We start from the raw sequence: 17,958 nt of genomic DNA, 5'->3' as shown, positions 1-17,958 counted from the left end.
AATTGTCATCCATTGCCCAAAGACAATCTGCCCAGTGATTTATTTCATGCAGTGCTGTTTATTATTCCTTTTATGTGGGTGAGCAGCAGAGAACAGCTGAGCCTGGAAGGTATGGGTCACCCTAACATCTGTTGGACATGATTTAGTCATTGTGGAATCAACATAATGTCCTCTTTTAAAAATAACTGGTAGGAAGTGGGTGGTGCCTTGTTATCTGTGATATTTAGATTTATGAACAACACCATGCAGAGGTATGTACTGTAACAAAGCATCACAAATAAGATAAAAGTTCGGAAATTATTACAACACTAAAGTTTGGCCAGAAAAAAAAAAAAACTATTTGACGTTTTTGGGTTTTTCTGTACCAGCTACGTAGATCTGGTTATGCTGAAGGAAAAGGTTACCAAAGCATGATGAAACCACCACCATGTATCACAGGTGAAAGGTGACGTCCCGTCAGTGTTCATTGTAAGTCATCCTTTACATCAGAGGTCTTCAACAGGGGGTCCGCGACCCCTAGGGGGTCCGCGGAGGTACTGCATAGGGGTCGTGAAAGTTTTGATTGATTAGACTTTTTTTATATTCCCTCCCGCAATTTTTTCCACTAACTGAAATGTCTTTAAATCCACATTAACATGAATTCAACAGACTGTAGTAAACAGATAAATGGAGGCAGTAGATTTCTTTCAGTCATCAATGCACACAATCAGCGACACACAGGAGCTCTTTCAAGCTGGGCACCGTTTCATTCACAACACCTGTCCCTATCAACCAGGAATCAGAATCAGAAATACTTTAATAATCCCATGATAGAACATTATTTCATACCATATATTTAATTAGGGGGCCCCCCGCTCCATCTAGCCATCAGTTTGGGGGTCCTTGGCCTGGAAAACGTTTAAGACCCCTGCTTTACATCATGTGTTTTGAATGGATACCATTATGGCTGCAACAACTGATATATTGAAAATCAATTAATCTGACTATTCTTTTTTCCATTAATAATTGGGTAGAAAAAGATTCCTGAAAGAAAACTTTTAAAAAATTAAAACAAGTGAAAATAAAACTTTTCCACTTGAAGATTTCTAGATAGAGCATATTAACAGATGAAAAGTCTTTTTTTTATTTTATATGTTAAATGTTTAAATATTTTTTTTTTATCATGTTGATTTGATTAATGCTCTTAATGGGTTTCTCTGTCAGCTAAAGGCATGTTTTAGATTCTCTCTAATCCAGTTAATGATTAATCAATTATTAAATTAGTTGAGGATTATTTCAATAAACGATTAATCATCATTTATCCGATTTATTATTTCAGCCCTAGATACCATACAAGGAGTAAAATTGTCTCTATTTTTCAACTGCAGTACTTTGTTCATACCAAGACAAGTCAAACCAGCTTGATTAATAAGCACTTAAAAAACAGCAGAACTGATCAAAGTGCTACACATTAAGCTAAAACACAAAAACAAGGAGGCACACAGAATTTGTTATAAAGCAAATCTAGCAAATATATATATATATTTTTCATGTTGGTTAAAAAGCCAATCAACAACATGTGAATTTTCTGTACAGACTTTAAATAACCCAGTGAAGAGGCCTTTTCTATGTGCACTGCCCATGAATTCCAAAGCATTGGAGCTGCCACAGAAACAGTTCTGTCTCTCTGAGCTTCTAGCTCATCCTCAGCACATCCAGGAGTAGCCGGTCTGTGAAGCCGAGGTAGCAGGGGAAGCATTATTCTAAAAGCTCTGAGCTGTAGGGCAGTGATAGAATTTTTAATGGCTAAAAACAAATGAAGTAATCAGAATTTTGTTTTTTGTTTTTTATTTTCTGTGTTCCCAACAGTGCAGCTTTCAATCAATAATATTTTTTTTTTACCCCTCAACAACAAAGTTCAGATTAATGATGTATATAACCGACAGTTGTCTTTCTAACATTTCACTCACATGAGGATCTCTTTAGCTCCTCCTAAGTTATCACTATCCTCTTGACTGATTCTAGTAGTACTGTTCTCCTTATCAAGTTTCATTGTTCATTTTTTTTATGGCACAGTAGCTTCACTGTTGGGAAATGTTTTTTTCTTATTTAGATGATTAAATGAGCGATGCCTTATTACCGTAGATATTGTAAGCATCATAATGCAGTTTGCAAATATTTCCTCACAAAACTCTGAGGCATTCAAATAACAGCTGTATTTAAGCTCAGGTTAAACATACACCGTTTTTACTAATTAGACTTCTTGTCGGCAGAGGTTGTATATAAAGACTAAATAGGGGATAAATACAAAATGAGATCTTAAAAAATAAAGTCTTAAAAGGCTAATCTTAAAAATAAAAAAATATGCTTACTTTGTAGGTGTAAAATGTGAAAACTCAATGAAATAAAAATGAAATGAAATAAAATTCGGTAGATATAAGATGAGAAAAATTAGAGAAAAAGCAGGCTACTATATAATTCTGTTTGAGTACATAAATTGACCTATATATATATATATATATATATATATATATATATATATATATATGTGTGTTTTAAGATAGATATGCACACATATATGTATATGTCTAAAACTTTTGCACTCAGCAGACCATCCTCTGCCTCTGTTTGACATGCTATGCATCTGGGAATGGTTCGAGCTTTGATCGGACCACTGCAGTTTCCGCATGGCTGAATCTGACTGCTCCGAGGACGCTCCCAGAAATCCAATGCACTGAAACCACCCTGAAAATCCTTCGCCAACGACCTCGTTGTAGAAGGCACATCCGTTTTGATTCGCCTCTGCCTGCCGGCTAGGCACCACTCTCTGTTCTGCTCTGCTCTGAACTTTCAAATGCTCCAGTCTAATCAACTCTGCACGCGCTGCCTCTCTCATGAGACTAGATGGGCTGAGGTGGAGATATGCAAGGAAGCACTGCGAGGGGAGGAGAAGCGAACCAGATGGGATAGCCAGGGAATGAAGAGAAGATGGAGGATAAAAATGAAGAGCATAAGATAAAAAAGGATAATGCTTGAAGAAGAACAGAGAAATATTGGTCATAAAATAATGAATGGAAATATAGATGAAATAATCAAGAGTGGAATTATGAGGATAAAAACAGGTAAGACAGCAGAATACATTAGGAGACAAATTGTAAAAGTAAGCAGATGTGAGGCAAATTTTGAAGCAAGGAACAAGGTTTTTTAGGTCGTTGTTAAGATAAAAAAAAAAGTCCTCAGACGTCACAAAAATTATAGAACCTTTAAAAAAATTCCTTTAGAAATAACAGCTGTAGCTCAAGTTTGTTCCAACCCTTATTATGTCATCTGAAAACCCACATTTAACCATTAATGGCCTTTGCAAAGGACCTCATTAATGTGAATGTGTATTTAAATGAGCCAGTGGATCGATGTTATCAAATAACTATCAATGGCAACATAAGAGAAAAGGGTGGAGAGAAAAAAAGTTACTATTTTATTTATCTTCTAAAAACGCAATATTCCTCTTGTAAAAAAATGTGACTAGCAAGTAGTAACTAGCAACTAAACTTTGGGTAGTAATGTCTTGCAAGTATAATATTCACAAAATAGTTTCATGATCAGCTAAAAAGTGTCAGTTTTAACATTACTGACAGATGACCTTTAGGTATTATTTAACGGACTATTGTGAACATGATGATCGAGAGTAGTCTGACTGCTAACTACCGGATTGCTTTGAAGGTAAGAGGCCTGAAACTAGCCGTACAGCCTGTACAAGGTAAAACAAAGGCTAATGTTTTTCACATCACCAAACTCTACATTTGAACCAAAACTGCCTCTATTATTTTTTATGTTTTGTGTTTCTATTTATGCATTAAATGATTCATTCTAACAACATCTTTATATTTTATTTCATGCACTTTTCCCAGTGTCAGGACTGGGTTTTAACAACATTTAAAAACATCAATGTTCCAAACAAATCTTTCCAAAATATACCTTTTAATAAACATGCTTCTTTTCCATTTCAACTGTGAGGTTTAATATTAGCAAAAATCAGATTCATTAACAATGATTGTTAAAACTATCTGGGGAAAGTTGGCAGAAAGTTTTTTTTTTCTGATACAAAAAATAGCAGAAAGTTCAAATCCATGTTTGAACCAGTGAGAGACATAACAGGCTCAGGGAATGTTGCCTCTCTTCGTTTCTAGGCCCCTTTAACACCACATTCAAACATCCCACCGATGATACTCCGCAAACATTGAACTGGAAGAGAATGTTTCTTTTTTTTTTCTCTTCAAAATCCCCTTTCAGTTCCTTCATCTTTCTGAGATTTTCTGTGGGTTTCAAAAACAAAGAAACTTTCCTATGGAACTTCTTATTTCTCAGCAACTAAAAAAACATTAGAAAAGTCATCAGGGACATCAGCATGCTAAGGTCTCGCAAGACTTAAAGGTAAAAGCAAATGTCACTTCAAATTTGAAATGTAGATGCACATTTCTGTTGAATATTAACGAAAGCTTATCACCTTAAATCCACTGCATAGGTAAACTCAAATGACAGGTTCAGTATACTTAATGTTATACTAAACATGCTGGGTTTAAGACTTTGTTCTAATATGGTACCAAAAAAATACAACACAAAAAAGTATTTAAAGAAGATTCATAGCCAATTTTCTAACAATTTCAAGCCCATTTAACAACCAATTATTACAAAAAAGGACACAGTACCACTGATTAACTCCCAAGACGAGGAAAGCAAGGCATTAATCCAATAGCCAACAGGATTATAGTGACACTGGAGAAGTTGAAAAGATCCACAGTCCAAGTGGAAGAATAAACAAGTAATCTAAGAAGTCCATTTTTTATGGTAAGGCTCAAGCAGGAAACAAAGTACAACATAGCTGGTGGTACACTGTGTTTTAATACCCAATAGGAAAGATATTTTTGAAATGATCTGTGATAAAGAAACAAAGAGCAAGAAGAAAACAATAAATACCTCCTTTCCTACTTTAAAATTATGCACACCGACTTCTCATTTTATTAAAATCACAATTTAAGTTTCTAGTTGAAAGATGTAAAATGCAAAAAAAAAAAGTTTTTTGGGATATGAATGAAAACATCTGCAAGGCTCTGCATATTTGTAACCCTACGGTTGCATGTAGTCACAGCGATGATTCTGCATCTTTCTGCAAGCAGTGGAGGGTATCTCATAAAGGGGGAAGCTAATGGTTTACAAAACTGCCTCTGATACACTCAATTATGTCAACAAGAGACGCGTCGATGTTGATTCCCCTGCCAGAGCCGCTATTTTTCTCCCTTTGATTCATCTGTCTTCTCCTTCGCACCACCTTCCCTCTCCCCTCATCGCCATCTCCCCCTCTCCCTTTCTGTCGCTGTGCTCTGAACCCAGTACTGTCAAAATGGATCCGTCAAATCTGTGCCTCAAACCTGGAGGCAGCATTTGTGTGCACATGTGATTGTATTCGTCAAAGGGGAAAATAGAAAGTTGTCCTGTACAGTATGAAGAACAGCCACCTCAGCACAGAGTGATGCTACTTTGATGAAGGAGGCAAGCAAACAGGCAGGATGCAACACTTGTGGCCTACATTTAAAGACTGATAAAAGGCTTCGTAAGCATGAGAATATCCTTAACTCTGCATAAATATGAGCCTCATCAACTATCAGTTATTCTTTTTCAAGTTCCGGACCTTTAATTTAGATTCATTTTTGCACCACACAACTCTGTCATCTGTTTATTGCCTTTCTCATGTCACATGCTCTGCCATATCAATGAAGTTCCTGCTGCTGCTCAGTAAAGATGATTAGAAATGTTTACCGTCTTCATGTGCTCCACATCCTTTGTTTTGACTTGAAAGGGATTTCTTTAGTCTAGATAATGAGACTCCTTCTCCTATCCCTCTAATAGCATATTAAAATACTTGCTCAGAGATACACAAACTTTCAAAGATTTGCTCAGAATCAGCAAACTTCAGATCCCAGTGATTTGGTGAAGAAGAAAAAAAAGACTTCTGCATAAGACATCAAGCACCCAACCTTTTGCTTTTGCAGATATGAACTGTATCAAGGTCTTGAAATATTTATTAAAAAAGGCCTTACTGGGGTGCTCACCGGGCTCTCCATAACTTAATAATGCAAAAGCATCAACACTGGTATATAAATATAAAAGGAAGCACTTAAGGCTGGATTGTCTAAATGCTGAGAAAATGGCACTGGGAACACAAATGGATCCACCTGAGAGGAGGGTACAACCGTATGCAGACTGTCACCTTCACTTATGCATAAGAACACGCACCGGTGGACATATAAAAGAGTCCCTTCACACACATATCGCAGAATACACTGAACGTTACAGTCCTTTTGAGACGCTTTGACGGCAGCAAAGCCGAGCGCCGCTGTGTGCGCGTAATGTCCCGTGACATATGTCCATTGCCATGTGGGAGCATTTGTCTGCAAACACTTTTGTTTGATGCTACATTTTTTGCTTTCTGGAAACAAAGACGATAATCTGCAGAGTGGAAGAGGTTTTCTTCAAAGTTTGCTGGGATTGAGGAGGCCCAGCTGTGCTCTTGGAAGAAATGCACCTGAAACATCAAAACATTGAAAAAAATCACGTTATTGTTAATTTCAGCTGGGCTGATCCTCGTGTTTAAGCTCCAGCTAAACTGGTTTCCATGTCTGGAAGGAAATCTGTATCATGAAGGAAGCAAAGAAATATAATAACTTCTGTTAAAATGCCACTTGGGATAGAGATTGAGACAATTGGGATCTTTATATCCTTCAGATGCTGTAAATCCTTTACGACTACAGTAAAGAAATAAAATAAAATAAACCAGTTGGGATGATTTTAGAATAACAAAACTGTATTAACAGGTTTTTGAATTTGGCATTGATACTTCTTAAATCCAGCATTCATTCTGCTTGAATTTGCACCTGTGATAGAAACGAGAGCAAAAGCATCTTCTAACTCTGAGTTTAAGTTTCAGTAAAGTCAGTTCAAGTTCAGTTTCAGTATAATTTTTTGGGTTTAAAGCAGGAGAAGTTCTGAAGTGTCTCTTTTTAATGTTTTTATTTTTTTTTTTCATAATGTAAGATCAAATCAAAACCAGACTTTTAGCCATATCTCTTTTGCAGTTGCAGCAGTGGCAACCACATACGGTGGGACCACTTTAATCCTTGTCTGGGTTGAGGCCACATTTGCTGGGGAGGTAATTTTTTTTTATCCTCTCAGTGAGGCCAGGTCAATTTCAATTAAACTATGATTTTACCAGGTAAAATGCTTTGGAACATCCAAATTCAGAAATTAAAAAAGGCTGAATAAAATGTATATGGACACTAAGGCTTAGTCTCAAAACGTTGGATATTTGGAGAACTTACTAACATTCCAGTAGCTATTACTGGCATATCCTTACATGGTAGATTCATAGACCATTAAAAAGTTCATAGACCATTAAAAAGTGATTCAATTATGTATTAGTTTAATAGCTTACTAGACACTTATACAGCCATGTTTGTGCAGTTTTCATTAAGGACTGGCTTTTCTCAGCTATATTTTTAATTATATATGAGTCATATTACATAAAGAAAAAGAATTCAAAATGATCCTTCTGTACATGTCTCTTATTCTAGAGATGTGTGTAGACTTTGTTTACTATACCTGCCTGTTAAATTATTGTATTGATTATTTTATAGAAGACATTAAAGACATCGTTTTAGAAATTAACTAACCTTTATAAGGTCATTCTATCAATGTTGACATACATATTTATGAGATATCTTTCTCTCAACAAGCTCAGTACCTTCCTCAGAAACATGTCTTGCTAAATCGTTTGTCAATTTGTCTGATTTAATTTATAAAGGTAAGGTGTGTTCACCTACCTTCTATGAAAGTCTGGAAAGTCAGTCTTTACCAGTAAATTGTAGAAATAAATAAAAGGATTGTTTTAAGATGTATTTTTAAAGGGGTCTTTTTTATGATATCCTTAATTCTTATATGGAAAAACTGATTTAAAAATTTCTGAATCAGGATACTTAGTGTGTTTTGCCATGTTTTTTTGAAAGTATACAACATATTTTAATTTCAATGTGATAATTACACAATTATAAATGATGCCAAAAATAACTGAACTTCAAATTTTTGTTCAAATATGATTTTGCTAAAAAAATTGATGTCCTGACTAATATTTCCCCCTTCAAGCTTTAATTGATTGGAGGCCACATGAATTACATAATTTAAAAATGAGATTCAGAGAAACTTGAAATGTTTGCCCATAGCTAACGTATTACTGTTGATTGCAGGGTAATGTGGTTATTTGCTCATACAAAGAGCGTGACTGTTGCATTTCTGAGAAGCTCCATCCATCACTTCTTGCAAATTGATGAGACAATGAGCTCCTGCAGGATGTATGGGTGGTGATTTTGATGCAATCAATGGGGACAGCGTAGGTAAACACAGTGCTAAATGTCATCTGCGGTGATTGTGCCGCCTCGGTATCACCTCGGGTGGGAGATCCAAATAGCCAAAATCAATAATCTAATCATTTCATATTCAAATCACACAGAGCTGAGGTCCGGATCTTATTGCAGTTTCATATCCCTTGTGGGCGGATGTGTTCCAATCAGCAAACCAAAGCGGGCAGGTGCACTAAAAACACAGTAATTCAACAGAGCTTGTTAGTCGGACCACAGTGATTACACAAAATCATTTTCCCTCTGTGTTTTTTAATCAAAATACATGACACATACATGTTTTCTGTCTAGTCTCACACGTCTCCTATGTTGTATTGTAAACTAAGGGTATACATATGGAATAATTATCTAAAGGCATTAGATCTTAATATTGCATACCACAATATGTGTGGCCCGTATTCTGAATAGCCATTCAGTTTCTCTTACAGTAAGTATGTGTCTTCATCTGGTGAAATGAGTCTCAGCTTTTAATATAAGCTCCTTATGCGAAGGGGAGTGCGTTATGCTTGATAGCCTCTATGTCTAAGACTCTTAATTTAAAAAAAGTAAAGAAGTAATTTTTGATTTGCTCTACTATTTTGAAAACAGTTGACTTTGTAAAGCATTCTTGGCTGGTTAAAAACGTTTGATGAAGCACTGAAGAATTCTTGACAACTGCTGCCAAATAAACATCTTTGTCACCGTATGTAGCAAAAACTGATTTGTTCCAAACCTTTTCAACAAGCAGTGGGTGCTGAAATGAGCCCCTTCCCAAAGATATCACAGGCGGCCCAGTCCTCCAACCAGCAGGCCCCCTTATCTGCAGAAGTTTATCTCTCTGCCTTCACAGGGCAAAAAAAAATGTTAACAATGTTTTTTCTTATCTGTGATCTGCTATAGGCTATTAAGTGGACTAAAAGTGCGTAATCTAGGTAAAAAATGTAAAAAGCCTGCACAGAGATTATTTTGCCCCATTTGCATTTTCCTACAGCATAGACAGGGACAATTTTTTTAAGCTAATGGTCTCACACTCCAGTCCTGTTTAGGTGAGTCTTTGCTTTAACTCACCAGATTCCAACGTGAGCTCATTATTACAGAGCAGCATAGCTTGACTACTGCTAGTGTGGTACTTTAGCCGTTTAGTTCAGCGGTGTAAGAAAAATTAGACATGCTGTTTTTTTGTTTTTTTCTTTGTGAAGCTGGATTTAATCAATCATGGATTTCAAATAAATGAGTGAAGAAAACCAAACAGCGTATGTACTTTTTGTAATTTTAACAAAAATGTGTTTTATCAAATTATTTTCATGTACCACAGCATTATATATCTGTTTTCAATAAAGGAAATTGAGTATCACATATTTTAGTGACGTTATTTGATTCTGTGGGAACCTAGCCTTCACCTTAACTAAGGAGTAAATGGCCTCCACGGATTTCTAGTAATTTCCGACATCTCCCACATGGCATTTCCTTACAGAAAAAAAAAGCTGACAAAAAAGAACACTAAGTCAGAACGACCTGACCAGATGTGAATAATCGATAAGCAGTGAGGAAAACGGCTGCTTGCTAACCTTTAACTGTTAGCAAAGTTTGAGCTGGGGTCTGAATTTAGGTTCAACATCTAGAATATCTATAGTGGCCAACATATGATCTGGATAGATCCCCACTAAAAGGAGATTCTTCAAAACACAGTTTGGGATTAATTAAACCTACATTTTTTTCCTTAAGTCACAAATATGGAACACTTAGAACTTACAAAATAAATAAGCATTGATAATATGGTAGATGAACTATAGACAAACCCAAATTGTTTTTGTCTGAGTATACGTTCTTTAAAACAGTTTGAGATCTCTAGATTCTCAAATTCCTCTCAGATAGTCTATTTGTGAAAACAAAACAAGAAACATGAAATTGCTAGTTTTTCCAACCATATTTTCAAATGTCATCTTTCTTCCATTTATTTGAATCCTGCTTTATGCATTGTTGTTTCTGGTGAGCTGGATGCACTGTACCACCAACAGAATTTTGTTAACTTATATCACATTGTAGCATAATCTGGTGACTAAAAGTTCTTAAATAAATACTTATCCCTCCTCAGCATCTAGATATGTTCTGTTGGTGGAGAAGATTGTAGGATGAGATGACGAATAAAATGAAACTCAGAGTCTGTAGAACTGCCGTCACTCCTTGTTTTATCCGTCCCTAATTGTGCCAGGGAGAAGCATATGATCAAAAATTTATCTTGCATGTCTCAGATCTTATATTCAGGTTGTAGCTCAAGGTCCTGAACATTGATTTCCTTTCAAGGGTGTTGTATTTCTGGAAGGATTCAACTTCCAAAAATGCTAAGTTAATTTAAGGATAACATATGGGCACCTTGAGAGTCTGCAGTTTCCCCCTTTAAAAGCCGATGAGCCTAAAGCGACAATATTCAAGGATTTTATCCTCCTTAGAACACCCCTTAAAAAAAGTTACAAAGTGTTACTAATGCAGTTTTTAATCAACTTGCAATCACTTCATAAAAAATCGATAAGCAAGTGAGGTGCACTAGATGAAGTGAGTTGTTTTGACAAATAGTAAAGTTGCATCAATGTATTAAAGGTGTTTTATAGCTACATTATAATTGTTTATTGATCATCTGCAGTCCCTTGAAATGTATTATCACTACTTGGATTTTTCATTTTTGACATAATTGCAACAACAAACCTCAATGTGTTTCTTTGAGATTTTATGTGATAGACCATCTCCAAAGTCAATCAATGTGAAGTGGAAGAAAATGAGGTATGGTTTATTGCTGAAAAAAAAACAGAAGATATAATATTGAGTTTTCCTCATTTGGAAGAATCTCTTAAAGAGACAACTGTAAATCATTCACACCACAGATTACTTTTCATGCCAATGAATATCTAAAAGGTTTGTCTGTCATTTTACTTCTTTATAATCGATATTCCTAAATTACATCCATTGCAACCAAGTGCTTTGAATTAGTACAGTAAATTAGCAAACTAATTAGCAAAGTAATCTCAGTAGAAATCCAGCTGTTTTGGGAAGGCCTAAGAGGCATTATGAAAGCCAAGAAACAGCAGGAAGGTCAGGGAGAAAGTCCCAGAGAGGTTTAAAGCAGCTTTAGGTTATGAAAAATATTCTAAGCTTTAAACATTTTAATGAGTCTAGTTAAGCCATCATCTGAAAAGTGGCACTAGACAAATCTACCAAGACCTGGCTGTACAACTAACCTGGAAAGTCCAGTAAAAAAGTTAAGCTGAGCAAAGCAGCTTAGACATGCTGCAGGGTGAAAACATATTTTCCACAGGAGAACTATCAGACATAAACTCTATAAATCTGGTATATCTGGAAAACTGCCAGGAAGAAGCCAATACTTCTGGACCAAGCTGGAAGTACAGTATATAGTTTCACATAGGCCATGTATAGGACACAGCAAACACATGGATAAAGGTTATCTGTTCATTTGACAGGAAAGTTGAGCTTTTATGCACATTATGCCCACTCTAAAACTGGGTGATTGCAATATCATGTTGTGGCAAAGCTGTTCATCAAAAGAGACAAAGATTGGTTCAAAAATGTGGGAGGATGAAAGGACGTAAATGCATGGCAATACAAGAACCAAACCTGTTAGGTTAGAAAAGACTGCAGCATGGGATAGACATGTGCCTTCCAGCAGGAAAATGAACCTTTACAAACAGCCATAGAAAAATGCTTGTGAGGGAATGGTTAAGTCAATTCGCTGATTAAATCCAATACAGAATATATGAAAATGCTTTAAAATCGATGCTTTCCATCCAACTTGACTTTACTTCGGCTATTCTGCATGGAAGAAAAAGCAAAAAAAGAACGGGTCTCTAGATGTGGGAAAAGACCTACTGCATATCTGCAGCTGTAATTAGTAGCCTGGCACAGACAGGTGTGATTTAATCTGATAAATTAGAGATAATAAGGGGAGTGATGGCCTAGTGGTTAAAGCAATGTGCTTACGTTCTGAGAAGTTTGCAAGTACCCGGTTCGATTCCCACAGTCTTCACTCTGGGTCCCTGAGCAAGACACTAAACCCCTGATTGCTCCCCAGGTGCCGCACAGTGGCAGCCCACTGCTCCCAAAGGGGATGGGTTGAGAAGCAAAAGGGAATTTCTCCATTATTAGATCAAAGATGTTCAATTATTATTGTTCTTAAATTACCATTGACCCCAGGCAGATCTAGCTGGGGTCAATCACACCGAAGGAGGTGGGACATAGCAATGCGTCACTCTCAGTGCTTTTCTGATAGCATAACAGTAAGATGACGACCACAATAGATTTGTTTAAATTATGTCCTTTATGATGTCATAAATGATATTGATTTAAATTTAAAACCTCAACAATGGAAAGCTTTAATGTATTTTTTTTTTTAAACAGGAGGTATTTGCTATTTTCAGCTTCCATGTTTTAAGGAATACAAAATTACAAAAACAGAGCATATCCATTGTTGGGCTGGCATTCAAAGCCTTCACTGCTGGCCTAAAATCAATCTGAAACACTAACCTACATTCACAACCTAAGCTGTTTCTCGTTTCAGCGTTGCTTCCATTACAATTATGTGGTTGCTATATTTTTTTGCCAATCAGATTTCCACATCTGTGTGTTGCTATGTCAATCAAATCTGCCCAGGGAATACGAACGTTTTCTTCAACCAATCAGACTTCAAATTTGTCCCAACCAGGTTCCAGCTAGAGGGCCCAGCATAACTGCAGAATTTTTCTGTCCTCTGATTGGTCAGTTAGAGCAAAAAGTTTACAGCCAAATTAAGCTATTAACAATCTGCATTTTAGATTTGCTTTTATTAAAAGTTTTGACTGATATTAAATGGTGATACGAAGACTATACTAAGACGGTCTGCAAAATCAGAAGGATGGATTTTGTTTATAAATAATCAGCATTTCTGGTGAGTGTCATATAATTTATTTTTATGATTTATGCTCCATTTTATCTTATAATAAGATGTATGTAAATTGAGTCTAAGCACAATATATATATATATATATATTGAATATATATTGATATATCAATATATATTGATATATTGAATCTCAAGGAATGTGAATATTTTCATAAGGTATATTAAAGAAAAACACAACCGTTAGCTGTTTGTAAATCATTTAAATACAAAAATCTGTATTTAAGCCTCTTATAATTAATCAGTTTGCAACGAACAGTATGTTTTCCCTATTTACAAAACATCTGCCAGCTCTGACCAAGATGTACATACAAACCTGACTCTTCCAGTTAGACTAGCTCCTACTTTTCTATGGAATTTATGTCGAGAGCTCTTTAATATATTAACAAATCTCTATTGTGTACAATAACGATAATTGAACTGGTAAACAGCTACATAGAGGGAAAACATCTGTGAGAGCATCTGCACATCGTTGCTCTGAGCTCTTAAAAAATCTACATTCACAAAATACTTTGCACAATTAGCACCATTTCACAAATAAAACACCACAAATAGGAAAATGCACATAATAGAAAGTAAGACTGACTGCTAGGACTTGTTTTCTTTAATAAAGGCAGTTCACACAAATAAGGCGGCTAATCCTATATGGAATATGGTGTGGCCCTGAATAGCTGCTTTTTCCAACTTGTTGACAAAGAGAATCTCTGTAGGCTATTCCCAGTTGATGCGTGGATGCATGTGTGCGCATCCTGGCGGTTGTGCCAATGCACTTAGGTGCCAATGCATTGTATTTGTAAGTGTGTAGCGTATGTGTTTATAAAGAAATTCAAATCCGGCTGTATGTGTGGATTTGGTGTGTGTCTGAGTGTGTGCATACTCCCCTGCTGCTCTGTACCAATCTTAGGAGGAAAGAAAGAGTACATGGGGGATCGACACACATCTGCAGATCAGTCAACAAGACAAAAACCAAATCATGGCAAAAGTGGGACAAAGAGTATTGTTCTGCTGGGAAGCTCTTGACATTTATTCCTGGAATTATATTTGAGAATGAAACATCAAAGCATAAGCTTCATTTAACCAAGAAGTGACAAAACAAATTCAGTTTTGCATGAATGAATAAGGGAAAGCAGCTAAAAAGAGAAAGACAGAATACATTTACACATTCCCACTGTCACACCTGGGAACCGTGCAGTACAGTTGCACTGAGTCGCACAGCTGGGCACAGAGCCCCACCACTGGAAAAGTTAAAGGTTAACTGCTCACAGGCATCGGTTCTCTTGGTACTTGTAGGATTTAACCACCAAGATTTTCACAGCTGCAATACAACAAAGATCTTAAAACATGACCTTTCCACTCAAATCTCATCACCTCCGGGCTGATCTGTTACCAAAGGTCAAAACATCCCAATTACAGCTCAATTCAGAATTGTTGTCTTCTTTGGTTGCATTTGTTTGCATATTAGTATAGAAATATCAACTCTTTTTTTTTTTTTAAGCGGGATTATATATGATAGATCAAGACAAAGTAGGAACTTTTTATTTTTTTCATTTTTTTCACAAATGCATATCTAAAATTCATAATTCCCTCAATTTATTTTTACTCTTACCTGCACAAGTAACCTGCATTAATAAGTAGATGGATTCCACCTACACCATTTAGAAGAATGGTGAAACCATCATGCTTTTGGATGTATTTTACCACCAGGAACAGAGAATGTGGTCAAACTTGGGTCCATTTGTAATTTACTCTCATACCTTAAACAGCTTTTGTTTTGAGTTGCAAAAAAGTGGCAAAAAAGCTACGTCACAAAAGTCTTGTACAGGACATGTTGAAGAAAACGCTTTGCGTACACACAAGAAAAAACTAATCAGCTACAACTTACTCTACATAATGATGGCAGCATAATGCACTGGGGTGGATTACTTTATTAGACACGGGGAAGTTGATCAGTGTTATTAGAAAGATGAACACAGTGGAATCCAGATCCACATGAAGCCAATCTGACTGATCTTAACTTTTATTGCCAAAGGAACGGCAGATTTGAATATTGCTGAAAGTTATATATATATGAAGGCAAGAAAAGTAAGAATAATTTTACAAGGCAATGCAGAGTGTGGTTGATATTGTACCATAAAAAAAGATGATTAAATAGAACCATATGTTCCACAGGCAGGAGGGTTGTGTTGAAATAGTCAATTTTCATGTATCTTATTTTTATAAATGTTATCAATCAGCATTTACAACATATTGTACCAGAGTATGATCTGATGGATGAAGAAGACTACATTTATGTCTGAAAGAAAACTATTTTTCTGTTAAATGTCATATTTGTTAATGTAATTAAATCAAAATTTAGCTAATATTACTCTTACAGAAATGAATAGACAAAATTTTATTCCATTAAATCTGCACAGAAAATTGTCTCATTTTTTTAGCTAAGCACATATTGTTCTAAAAACTGATTCATCATTTTCCTCCAATAGCTATATACATATAGAGACACACAGATCAATGTCTCAGATCACTGTCTCCATCACGCTCTGTGTCGGATCTTGAGTTTCAGGGAAATCTGCATCCTGTCCGGCTCAGGGTTCGTGTGGTTTGCACACGTCTTTTTTGTGTGCATTTCTGCACACAGCCAGGCTGAGTCTAATTGCACAGGTCCATCTGTCAACTCTCAGAAACAGGCCTCAGTCTTACAGGCACAAACAGCACAGAGAAAAAATACGCCAGCACAGAAAACACACATGCCACAAGTGGCTGCCTCAAAGCCTTCAACTTGGACCCTGGACAATCTGCAGCCATTCTGTGGCAGCTGTGCGGATGGCATTGACTGGCAGTGTTTACAATATGGGCTCCATTGTCTAAGAACAAAGGCCTCTCAACTCAAGGCAAAGGTCATGTTTTACAACAATAAGCCTACACTCATCAGGGGCTGCACCAAGAATGGGGTATTAATGGTAGTCCATGGCTTCACAGGTTGATTTATGAGAAACTGAATAAATTTAACCATGACCCGATTAGGATCTTTCCTCAAAATGGGATATTTAGATCAAAACCTTTTAATGATCATTACTTATGAGCTTAGTCCATAGTATCTCATCAAAATATTTTGAAACTTGTGGCCATAACAGGTGAAGAACTTGAAACGTTGTGAGTTTTCTAAGTGTTTAGTTTCTTATCTACTTGTGTGATACTGCTTTATGGACTTACTTATCGTCCGGATGGCACATATTGTATTTCAGTCTGGACTCTCATTGGTAATGAAGTAAATGAAGGTTGTGTGTTTGTGCATGCGGAGCAGGAAACACCTGTTTCTCCCAGGGATATACGCAAAGAATGACATATCCCATTTCCTGCTGTTCATTCTTTTAGCTCATTGTTTCAGTGAAATAAAGATAAAATGCCGCCTTGATATCACAAAGTTAGCTTTCAAAGCAAGCATTCCGAGTCATATGAGAGCGGAGGAAGGAAGGCGGACTGGGTGAGAAATCCTGGACAGGACGTGCATGTAAATGGACAAATGAAGTCACGTACAGTGACTTGCAAAAGTATTCCCATCCCTTGTTGAAAAAGTAATGATAAAAAAATAATATGTCAGCACCCAAATATATATTTTTTCTATTTGTTTAGATACATTTGAATATTTTAGCTAATCAAACTCATTAAAATATAAGAAATATCTACAGTATTAGCCATTCAAAATGGCCCTTCCCAGTAAAACACCAGCTGAATGGCAGCCCACTTCCCTCCAGCTCCCCTCCAAATTCAGCTGGCGTTCTCCTGGGCATGCATTGTTTTTACTCTGACTCCACCCTCTCACTGAATTAAATGGTCTGACCAGGAGATGAAGCTTCTCTTTAGATCTTAATGTCCACCAATCGTGACAGACAGAACATTTTAGTACAAAGACTGATGATTAAAAAGGATCTGTAGGGGACCAGCCAAGGGCCCATCAAGGAAAGTGGGGAAAGTTTAAATGGCTACTACTGTACATGTATAAACAAGCTGAACATTTCTGACATGAAGGAAGCTAACCTGACCTTACAAAGGAAATCATTATACCCTTAACTAAAATAGATGCGATGAGAAAGAACATATCTTATATATCAGTTTGAAGAGAGTTGCAAAGTAATTTTAGATCAGAGGCTTTACCTACAGCATGAATAGGTGAACCTTTTTCAGCAGTGTGCTGCCTACTACCTTCTTTGTCTTGTTGGCACTAAGCCAGTGAGACGCTCGTTTCTTCTGGACAGCATAGACATAGGACTCAGGTTTTGTCAAGACAGCCTTCTGGGATAACTTTAAAATGAAACTTATCATCCAGGATACCTTGTCTGCTGGCCATTTTTTCTCATTCAAAGCAAGGGTCTGTTATGCTGCGGTCTCTCCCAAAACTTAGCGTTCCTGAAGCTACGGAAAGCGCCGAGGGTAAAACAAACAGTACAGCGAGCGCTGCGGAAAAATAAAGAACAAAAGCGCACTGTGCATTTGTTTTGATGCACAATTAACGTGCGTTAAAAAAAATGTCGGCGTTATAGTCTAAAGGAGAGAACGCGTTAATAACTCTTTAAAACTGACAGCCCCAAT

The 17,958-nt window shown here is 36.5% G+C and overlaps 1 protein-coding gene across 12 annotated transcripts in view; it reads right to left on the bottom strand.

Annotated features, from left to right (window-relative positions):
* The window catches only part of LOC107095380 (adhesion G protein-coupled receptor L3-like), a 213,508-nt gene that overhangs the window by 161,083 nt on the left and 34,467 nt on the right, over window positions 1–17,958 (bottom strand). The gene's annotated exons all lie outside the window — the stretch shown is intronic.

Source organism: Cyprinodon variegatus, unplaced genomic scaffold (genome assembly GCF_000732505.1).
Source record: "Cyprinodon variegatus isolate N-32 unplaced genomic scaffold, C_variegatus-1.0 Scaffold22, whole genome shotgun sequence".
Classification (NCBI taxonomy): domain Eukaryota; kingdom Metazoa; phylum Chordata; class Actinopteri; order Cyprinodontiformes; family Cyprinodontidae; genus Cyprinodon; species Cyprinodon variegatus.
Note: the sequence above shows the minus strand (reverse complement) of the source record. Positions and strands in the feature narration are given on the sequence as shown.